Below are 11,365 nucleotides of genomic sequence, written 5' to 3'. Positions count from 1 at the left end.
GATAGCGGTCGATGAGTGGAGTAATAGTAGTAGATGCAGAATCGTTTCGGTCTACTTGTCACGGACGTGATGCCTATATACATGATGATGCCTAGATATTCTTATAACTATGCTCAATTCTGTCAATTGCTCAACAGTAATTTGTTCACCCACCGTAGAATACTTATGCTCTTGAGAGAAGCCACTAGTGAAACCTATGGCCCTCGGGTCTATTCTCATCATATCAATCTCCATCACTTTAATCTTGCTTTGCTTTTTACTTTGCCTTTTACTTTTCGCTTTGCATCTCTATACCAAAAATACCAAAAATATTATTGTAAGTGCATCTAGTGCCACCCCTAGTTGGTTTTGGAGTATTGACGACAAACCTAGTTGAGGGACTAATGTGTTTGTGAGAATTGCAGGATAACACAGGTAGAAGTCCCTCATTGATTCGGTTTTACTACCAGAGATGACCCCTAAAAATGTATGAAGACATTGAAGCCAAAGGTGGTATATGAAGATATTCACATTGAAGACTATGACAAAAGAAGACACGTTATGAAGCCTATGGAGCTCGAAGACTTAGATCTTTCCTAGTTCTTTTTCTTTTGTGTTGAGTCATAGGAACCACCGTACTGTTAAGTGGGGTCTAGGAGATAAAACACATAAGAAGCGACAATGGCACTGAATTCAAGAACACTGGCCTTGATACATATCTTGATACCTTGGGCATCACACATGAATTCTCAGCTCCGTACACGCCACAGCAGAATGGCGTCGTCGAACGCAAGAACAGAACACTCATTGAGATGGCCAGAACAATGCTAGATGAATACAAGACTCCAAGAAAATTCTGGACTGAAGCCATTGACACTGCATGCCATACAATCAATCGTGTTTATCTTCACAAGCTTCTGAACAAGACATCTTATGAACTCCTAACTGGCAAGAAGCCAAATGTCAGTTACTTCAGAGTATTTGGCGCAAGGTGCTGGATCAAGGACCCACACCACACCTCAAAGTTTGCACGAAAAGCACATGAGGGCTTTATGCTTGGATATGAAAAGGATTCGCACTCCTACAGAGTCTTCAATCTCTTTCATTACAAAGTGGTTGAAACAGTGGATGTGCGGTTCGATGAGACAAATGGTTCACAAAGAGAGCAACTGCCAAATGTGCTAGATGAGATTCCAGCTAGTGAATCAATCAAGCTAATGGGAACTGGAGAGATTATACCTTCTGAAGCTCATCCCGAAGAAGAACTTATCATCTCAGCACCTGATCAACATGAAGACAATGCTCAGCCTGAAGACATTCCTCCCAACAACAACACAGATCAGCAAGAGCAAAGTCTTCGCCCTGTACATCCTCGTGTTGCCAATGAAGTGCAGATTGACAGAATAATTGACAACATCAATGCACCTGGTCCACTCACTCGTTCAAGGGCAACTCAGCTAGCAAATTTCTGTGGGCACTTCGCATTCGTCTCAATATCAGAACCCAAGAAAGTTGAAGAAGCCTTCATGGAACCTGAATGGATTCAAGCTATGCAAGAAGAGCTTCAACAGTTTGAGCTGAATAATGTATGGGAACTGGTTAAGCGTCCTGATCCACGGAAACACAACATAATAGGCACCAAATGGATATACCGCAACAAACAAGATGAGCATGGTCAAGTTGTCAGAAACAAAGCTCGTCTCGTTGCTCAAGGATATACTCAAGTGGAAGGCATTGACTTCGATGAAACATTTGCTCCCGTGGCTAGGCTTGAAGCCATACGCATTCTGCTGGCCTATGCAAATCATCATAACATACTTCTATATCAAATGGATGTGAAAAGTGCCTTTCTCAATGGCAAGATTGAAGAAGAAGTGTATGTTGCACAACCGCCTGGCTTTGAAAATCCAAAACATCCTGACATGGTATACAAGCTCAACAAGGCACTGTATGGCCTCAAACAAGCCCCTAGGGCCTGGTATGACACACTCAAATACTTCCTGAAGAGCAAAGGCTTCATACCTGGTTCCCTGGATCCCACTCTTTTCACGAAGACATATGATGGTGAACTGTTTGTGTGCCAAATATATGTGGATGACATTATCTTCGGCTGCACCAATCAGAAGTACAGTGAAGAGTTTGGATATATGATGCAAGAGCAATATCAGATGTCCATGATGGGGGAGCTGAAATTCTTCCTTGGTCTTCAAATACGACAACAACACAATGGCATCTTCATATCTCAAGAGAAGTATCTCAAAGATTGCCTGAAGAAGTTCGGTATGCAAGACTGCAAAGGCTTCACAACACCAATGCCAGCCAAACATCATCTAGGTCCTGACGACAATGGTAAATAGTTCGATCAAAAGGTATACCTCTCCATGATTGGTTCTTTGCTTTATTTATGTGCATCTAGGCCAGATATTATGCTTAGTGTTTGCATGTGTGCTCGATTTCAAGCGGCACCAAAGGAGTCGCATCACTTAGCTGTGAAGCAAATTCTTTGATATTTGGCTCACACCCCAACTCTAGGATTATGGTATCCAAAGGGCTCAGAGTTTGATTTGGTTGGATTTTCGGGTGCTGATTATGCTGGTGACAAAGTTGATCGCAAGTCTACATCAGGCACATGTCACTTTCTGGGACGATCACTTGTATGTTGGTCTTCAAAGAAGCAGAACTGTGTATCTCTCTCCACTGCTGAATCTGAATACATTGCTGCTGGATCTTGCTGCGCTCAGCTTCTATGGATGAAGCAAACACTCAAGGATTATGGCATTCATCTGAAGCAAGTACCACTTTACTGCAAAAACGAAAGTGCCATCAAGATTGCCAACAACCCAGTTCAGCACTCGAAGACAAAGCACATTGAAATTCGTCATCACTTTCTCAGAGATCATGTTGTGAAGGAAGACATTGATATCATACACGTCAACACTGAAGAAAAATTGGCAGATATCTTCACCAAGCCCTTGGATGAGAAGAGATTTTGCAAGTTATGGTGTGAGCTAAATATCCTGGAATCCTCAAATGTCCTGTGATCAGGCACACATCCTAACACTTATGCATATGATGACTTAGATGTGCAACGCACAAAGTAAAGTATATCTTCAATCAATGAAGACATACATTCTAAGTGTGAATACATTAATGTGGAATTTGACTTCGGAGCGCCACGATAATTATGCGCCATGTCTGGGTCTAATACTTCCTATACGGTGGGTAACGCCACCACCAAACGTTCTATTTTGAAGTGTTTCACTCATGGCGTTACCTTGCAATATCTTCACATTTGGTTTGGCTTCGAACTCAAAATGTCTTCATGATTATCTTCACTACGTTGATTATATAGATGTATACATACTAGTGTTCTGTCCTCTACAGCATTCACTTATAGCTATGTCTTCTTGGTTGAATCTTTTGAACTAAGTGAATGTGATCAGACCCTAATCTCTCTATGCTTTCTATCTCAAATTCTATCTCTCCAAGTCATATGCATTCTATTGAAACTGTCGAATGTCTTCACTGCGTCCTTGTCAGCAGAAGATATAGAGACAAGCATAAAGTCCGTTTTCAATGCTCATTCCTCCACATAAAATCCGGAGAAGCAGGAACGACCGCCCGACAATCCAGGCGTGCGTGGGACGTGGAACAAACCCCAAACTTCCGCAAACAGGCCATGCGTTCCTCAGATGCGAATCGCCAAGGGCACCTGTGTAATAGCACAGTGCCGCCCCTGTGCCTATAAATTCACACTTACCGCGGTCATTATCTCCTTGTTCCACCCTCGCACGAACCCTAGCGCCACCGCTAGCTCTTGACGACGCCGTCGACGAAGCGCTTCGCTGCCGCAACCTCTCCGACGCCGTCCTCACGCCGACCGCGGACATCGTTCTCTCCGCCGTCGCCGTAGGTGTCTTCCGTCGCCAAGTTAGGGCACGGAGGACTGAACTGCTCGGCATCATCTCCCACTTCCGTCTAGCAGTTCCAAGTGTGGTAAATAAAACTTCTTTTTACATCCCCTTTTGATCTCATGGTTCTGTCACTTTCTACCATAAGAAGTTTATCTTCACACAAGTTAGATCTCTCAATCTGCATCTCATAACATGCCTAGTATATTCACTTGTGCTTCATGAAGTAGTTAGATTCCTCACTTGTACTGATCTGTGGGTTCGTACAAATCTGAAACCAACTTCTTATCTATGAGTGAATGTCTTCGCACGATGAGGTCAATGTCTTCTAAGCTGATTAATCTTCAAAACCTTCTGAGAATGCATATGACCTATTCCCCTTCCCTCGCACCTTAATGCTGTCACAGGTACATGTCCATGGGAGAATCCTTCGGTTCTCATAATCTGCATTCATTTGCAGAATTCCTACAGCATCACATAAATTCTCCTGAAGCCAGTTCCTGTTGGTCCAGCAAAAGAAAGCCTTTGAAGCCTTTGAAAGTTTTGAAGCCTTTCAAGTTAAAGTTTATGGCTTCAGAAGCAGCAGCAAGGAAGGGGGGCAGACAGCGACGTGAAGGAACTTCCAAAGATCTGCCTGAAGACCTGGCAGAAATGTATAAAACAGATCCTGAAGAGAATTATGGGCAGCGCAAGACCCGAATCCAATGGATTCGACGCTATTGGGCTGAACAATGGTTCAAATACCGCTTCACAACCCAAGAGTATGCTGAGAAAAGTGCCATCAAAAGACCGTGGGGAGACATCTTATACAAAAACCTTGTACCCAGGTCCAGAGATGAAGCTATTGCCCAAAGCTTCTATCCATGCATGGTTCGTGGGCCACAGCCTGATGATGCACATCCGTCGTCACTACTCTGGTGTCGTGACGACAATCTATTCAAGCGCAACTTCCAGTTTACCCAACAATCAGCGAAGCAGAACAAGAAGAAATTGGGGTTAGACTTCAACCCTGGTCCCTCAGCACCAAGGGCAGATGGCACACGCTACGCAGAACCCAATATCATCGGTCCGTATGCCAATCTTGAGGGCCTCATCACCCGCATCTTAGTCCAAGGGACTGCCGTGAATGACCCTCCAGCTGACTCTGAGTCTGATGAAGCTCCTGCTGTACCAAAGCCAAAGCAGTCGAAGAAGTCAAAAGCTTCAAAGCCAGCCCCTTCATCAAAAATCTCAAGGGCGAAGCCATTGGCAACTACACCTCCTGAAGACAGTGTGCAGTCTGAAGACGTATCCCGCGTCTCCAAGCCCCAGAAGGCCAAGGTGCCTCAGCCACACACCGGCAAAGAGCTCATAGCTGCTGCCATTCTGCGCAGCGAAGCCATTGATCTGTCAAGTGATGAAGATCTTGGAGATGACGCTCTAGAGCAGCTCATCAAGAGCAAAGAAGAAGCTGAAATCTTCAACAATTTGCCTCTCTTTGATGTCGCCATCATCCACAACTTCATCGACGAATGGTTTGCCACACCAAACATCAGCTTCGAAGATCTGCAGCTGCCTGTTGGCCTCAGCGTCGCCTTCCAAGGCGCAATTGCTTCAGAACTTGCCATTGCCCAGCGCATTGTTGAACTGAAGCAGAAAATTGATCATGAAAAGGCTCAGTTCAAGAAGAATATGGCCAAGCTCAGCGTGCAAGAAGTGAAGAGCTTCAAGACCATGTTGCATGAGCTCAAGAAAAATTTTCTGAAGAAGCATGCAGAAGCTCAGGGCTCACGTGAGCGGATGAAGTCTCTGGCTGAAAGATGTGTACAAGCCTACAATGAGGCTGAGAAGCGCAAGGCACTTGGGCGTCCTGGCATCGACCCAAGATGGCCGCGAAGAAGAAGAAGAAGCCTGCTATGGCTGAACCAGAGGCACCTAGGCAAGAAGTAGTTCCAATTGTCTTCCCAACTGCAACGACTGGCTCAAAGCCAAAGAGCCGGTCAACAGCTTCAGAGCTCAAGAAGACAAGAACTGCTGAGGCTGAAGCCAGAAAGAGGAAAAGCTCTGAAGCCTCTCCTACTGCCCCCAGCAAGAAGAAGCGAAAGATCAAGAAATCTCGGGCTGCTCCCACAGAGCCCTTGATAGTTGAACCTATCTCTATGGTTCACCCCAACGCAGAACGACAACTGACAGTTCATGAGCCTGCTTCCACAGAGGCTCCTGAAGCTGAAGACATACCAGCAGCCGACCCCATTGCTGCTGAAGACATTGGTCATCAGGACAATGTACAAGATGATGCATCCCTTCCTCAGTATGAACAAAGCGAGCTCATCAGCATTGGTCGTCCTCTGACGCCATTTGCACAAGATGCGTCATGGGCGGATCGCCCTCAAGAGGAAGAAGACAATAAGGCCCATCCCACTCCAACCCCACAGGCGTCGTCTGCATTCCGCAGGCTTCGCAAAGGTCCAAGGCCTCAAGTCTATGTTGAAGACATTCCGGCTGCATCAGCCGCAGAAGACGCACCACAAGAGCCTACTCCTATGCTCCACCAAGAAGCAGTTCTCCAGGAGAACGTGCTTGTGACTGACCCTCCAGCTAGTCAAGCGGAGGCTGAAAATGTTGAGGCTGCCACAACCAACACTGAAGCCAATGTGGAGCCCTCCCCACCAAAAGCTTCAGCAGACAGCGAAGCTACTGATCCAGACACTTCTGTTCCTGAGTCTGCTGCAGGTCCTCAATTTGATTACCATGTTGAGCACAGGCCTCATGTCCAGAAGCCAGTCCCAAGGCTGCCAAGGTTCCCAGGTCCTGCATCAGCACCTGGCTCCTTTGACATCAATAGCTTCAAGGCAGACAATACGTTCTTCAACAGCTTCAAGAACCCCTATTCAAGGGAAAGGATTTCATCAGATAGGTTCTGGAGCTATTCTCAGCGCAGCTACTATTCATGCATCCTATACAACCAAGGTCGCATCTTCCCGCACAAGCGCCTTGATGTTGAAGCCATTGCTGGTCTGCCCTGCTTAGAGGAAGCGCTGGATTGCTTCAAGCAAGTGGGTCTGCTGCAGTTTATAACTGATGAAGAGCACTGGAATGAAGAGCTTCTGTTGCAATTCTATGCCACCCTACACATCAAAGGATACAACAGAGATCCGAAGACTTGGGCTCTGGAGTGGATGACCGGCAATGTCCATCACGAAGCCAATGCATTCGATATCATTGAGCTCACCGGCCTGCCCACTCCTGGCGAACTCTTCGAGGAAGGCTGTCCACTACACACTGAAGCTCTTGAGAGCATATTCCAGAGGCCTGAACCAAATATGAGTCAGATGCTCTCCATGATGAAGCCATTGCCCCACGATGCTCCTTATCCAACAGAGTTCTTCGTTGAAGACTTTGAGTACCTGCCCAGAACCATCTATCACATTATCCGGCGGACTCTCTGGCCTATTAAAGGGCACTCTTCAAATGCCAAGATCGAGGGTGCAATGAAGACTCTGATATTCTGTATCCTTCATGGCAAATGCTTCAACACACAGGATTTCTTCATACGCCAACTCGCTGCATCAGGCTCAGATCTGTTTGGTTTAAAGTTCTATGCTCCTTGGGTAATGAGACTGATCAAGCTTCACTCTGCGATCTCATATCAGCCCTCAGCCCGCAACCATCGGATCTTCTTACCAGATGTGGATACCTCTGCTGAAGCTATATATCCTGAGCCTGCCAAGCAACCTTTGAGTCTTCAGAATGCAGAACACCAGAGCTTCACTCAAAATGATGAAGGTGTTGAAGCCATCTCCAGGGTGTATCCTTTGGCTGGCACTACACGTGCGCCACACCCTGCTTCAACTGAAGCCACTGATAGTGCAACTGCTTCCAGACCCAAGAAGCGCGCTCGTGTTCTCAATAACCGAGAGCTTCTTGTGGCCCTTCATCAAAAACAAGATAGGCATCACGACTGGCTAAAGCGTCAGATGAAAAGCCTCTTGGTGGATGTTAATCGTCTTTGAAATCTTGCCACCAAGAATGCTTTCGTCACTCATGAAACCTGTCATCGTACATGAAAAGGGCTATCAATGATGTGTACTGAAGCTGAACTTGAAGAGGATGGCTTCACTGAGCGATTCAAGTTTGACACCACACCTCCTAGAAGGGTTGTGATGCGCAACACACCATCACTTGAAGACTCTGAGTTTTCTTCATCTGCTGCCACAGTCACTGCCAGAATCATTGATGAAGAAGACGATGCTACATCACCGCCACCTGCTTCAGCACCTCCAAGCTCTTCTGCACCGCCAAACACCTCCAACGACCCTGCTGCTCCTGGGAACGAGTAGACACTCTATGTCTTCAAACCTTTTTGGTCCTTGCTGACAAAAGGGGGAGAAGCATATGGGTTGATAGTCTTCAAGCGGGTCCATATGGGCGGGTGCCTTATGTTTTGCTATATTTTGCTTCGTGCTTACAACTCTCGTTTTTGCTTCATTTGGTTCTTTGAGTTGTAACACTAAAACTCGATGGTCGTCTGCTACTTGTTTGCCACCCTGTTGGCAAAGATAAATTCCGCATGTGCGACGATAAATTCCGCACTTATCTCATTCTGCAGACGTCCATTTTCCATTATGCATGTCATTATCTTCATATACTTTCACATGCAAAGTGGATTGTCATCATAAGCTGAATTGGATCTCCACAAGTACAACCTGCCATGTGCATTTGCATTCCAAAAGCAAATTAACTTATATGCACATCTTCAGGGGGAGCCCTTGAAACTTATGAAGACAATTCCTTATCCTTTACAATTTCACAGACTATATTCCCCGTTGAAAACTTCAACTAGTTTGTCATCAATCACCAAAAAGGGGGAGATTGTAAGTGCATCTAGTGCCACCCCTAGTTGGTTTTGGAGTATTGACGACAAACCTAGTTGAGGGACTAATGTGTTTGTGAGAATTGCAGGATAACACAGGTAGAAATCCCTCATTGATTCGGTTTTACTACCAGAGATGACCCCTAAAAATGTATGAAGACATTGAAGCCAAAGGTGGTATATGAAGATATTCACATTGAATACTATGACAAAAGAAGACACGTTATGAAGCCTATGGAGCTCGAAGACTTAGATCTTTCGTACTTCTTTTTCTTTTGTGTTGAGTCATAGGAACCACCGTACTGTTAAGTGGGGTCCAGGAGAACCAGTCAGAATGACTGAAGTGATGCCTAAACCAAAAACCTATGTCTTCGAGTGAAGACAATGAGAGCGAATCTTGTCCAGAGCCGGACAAGTCAGCTTTGCTTGTAGCCCAAGTAAAGTTGCCATGAGAGTTTGAAATCTGACCGTTGAGACACGTGTCAGTTCCTTAGTGACCCAGGGTCATTTCGGACAAATCAGGTCGGGTTGCCAAGTGGCTATAAATAGCCCACCCCCTACAACCATAAACGGTTGGCTGCTCAGATTTCAGTGCACGGCTTTTGTCGTTTGAGAGCAACCCACCTCGAAGCCTTTGAGAGAAAATTCCTAGCGAGGAGAAAAGCCCTAACCACCCAGAGCCAGAGAACATTGGGCATCACTTAAGTCTTCTTGTCTGTGTGATCTGAAGACTTATTACACTTGAGGACTGTGAATCCTCCAGACGGTTAGGCGTCGCGTTCAGAGCATCCAAGAGACATTGTGGATTGCCAGTGAACGAAGTCTGTGAAGGTTTGGGAGTCTACCTTGAAGACTTACCAGAGTGATTGGGCGAGGACTATGTGACCTTAGCTCAAGGAGAATACGGTGAGGACTTGGTGTCCTGAGCTGCGTGTTCAGGACTGGGTGTCCGGGACTGTGTGTCCTAAGGTTTAAATACCTAGCCACTCCAACCAGACGTACAGTTGTCACAGCAACTGGAACTGGTCCAACACATCATTGTCTTCAACGAGTCACCGGTTTCATCTTCACTTCCTTTTTCTTACTGTTACTCATTGTGAAGCCATTGCATGCTTGCTCTATCTTTTGTCTTCACAACGTGAATGTATGATCTGTTTGGCTTCATAACTTCTTCCTACCTGATCCTTATTACACTGCAGCTGTTTGTCTTTGTGCTTTCACTCTATTGAATACTTGACCATGGCTTGCCTAGTGTAATCTAACTTCCGCTGCATAGTAATAGGCAAAATCTTCGCTGTTTGTCTTCATAACTCCCACGTTTTGAAGACTTTCATAAAAATCGCCTATTCACCCCCCCTCTAGTCGATATAACGCACTTTCAATTATATCTATCAGATCTCACTTTCGTAAGTGACCGTGAAGGGATTGACAACCCCTAATCGTGTTGGTTACGAGTAGCTATCGTTTTGTGCAGGTACAAGGGACTTGAACGTGGCCTCCTAATGGATTGATACCTTGGTTCTCAAAAACTAAGGGAAATACTTACGCTACTCTGATGCATCATCCTTTCCTCTTCGGGGAAATCCAACGCAAGCTTAAGAGGTAGCAAGCACCAGTGCACCGCCCTGCGCCGCTTCACGGAGCGCCGACGCGGCCGCGACGAAGGCGGAGTCGTCGTCATCTGCGACAGCGACGACGACGCGCCGCCGCCACCAGCCCGCGTTGGCAACGCCGGTCAGGAGTCCACCAGGGACGACCGCGTCAAGGAGAAGAAGTCCGACGACGGCGGTGACGATGGCGGCGACGACGGCGACTACTCGGCGTTCAGTCAGTTTCTTTTTTAGATTAGTTATCTATTTTGCTATGTAATGAAAATCTGCGAACATGTCTAATATATGCCCAAGTTTGCCAAAATTTATCGTGTTTAGCCGAACTTCGCCGAACTATGCCGAAATTTGCTATACAAATTTTATTTTTAAACGCGCCTGGGGGCGGCCCTGGGGCCGGCAGCTGGGGACCAACTCGCCCCCAGGTCCAATTTTTGCGCCGGCTCACCCCCAGGCGGCGATTTTAGGCGTCCTCTGGGGGCCAACGGCTGGAGATGCTCTTACAAACCCCTTGGAGGTTGTATCCATCCACCTCTTTTGATAGTAGTCTTCGGTGATATGGTCATAATATAGTTTAACGTAATAGCATGAATCCCCATAGAAATCGAGGTATAGAGAGTAAAAATAGTTAGCTCAAAATTCGAGGACCGCCTCACGAGCATAATCAACTTCCCAAGTTCTTTTAATGACCTGATATAGTCCCAGCACTCTCCACACCTCCTTTGCTTCCTGACATTGGAATAACATATGCTTTGTATCCTCTGGTCCCAAGGGACAAGACGGAGAACTTGGGGCGGGGGGCTTTTATGTGCCTATTCACCAAAGTAACTCTACATGGAAGAGTGTCGTGCAACGTGCGTCATATGAATTTTATTACCTTCGCTGGACAAGATAACTTCAAAATCTCACTCCAAATAGGATTAATAGTTAAACATCCCATATCATCAGTTCTTCTAAGTTTTCTCCCATGTTGGTGTTCCCATTCCATAGCATAGGCTGGTCGAACCGAAAATACT

This window comes from Triticum urartu, chromosome 4A (genome assembly GCF_056163025.1).
Source record: "Triticum urartu cultivar PI428250 chromosome 4A, HENAU_Tu73, whole genome shotgun sequence".
Lineage (NCBI taxonomy): Eukaryota > Viridiplantae > Streptophyta > Magnoliopsida > Poales > Poaceae > Triticum > Triticum urartu.
This window is presented reverse-complemented; position numbering follows the sequence as displayed.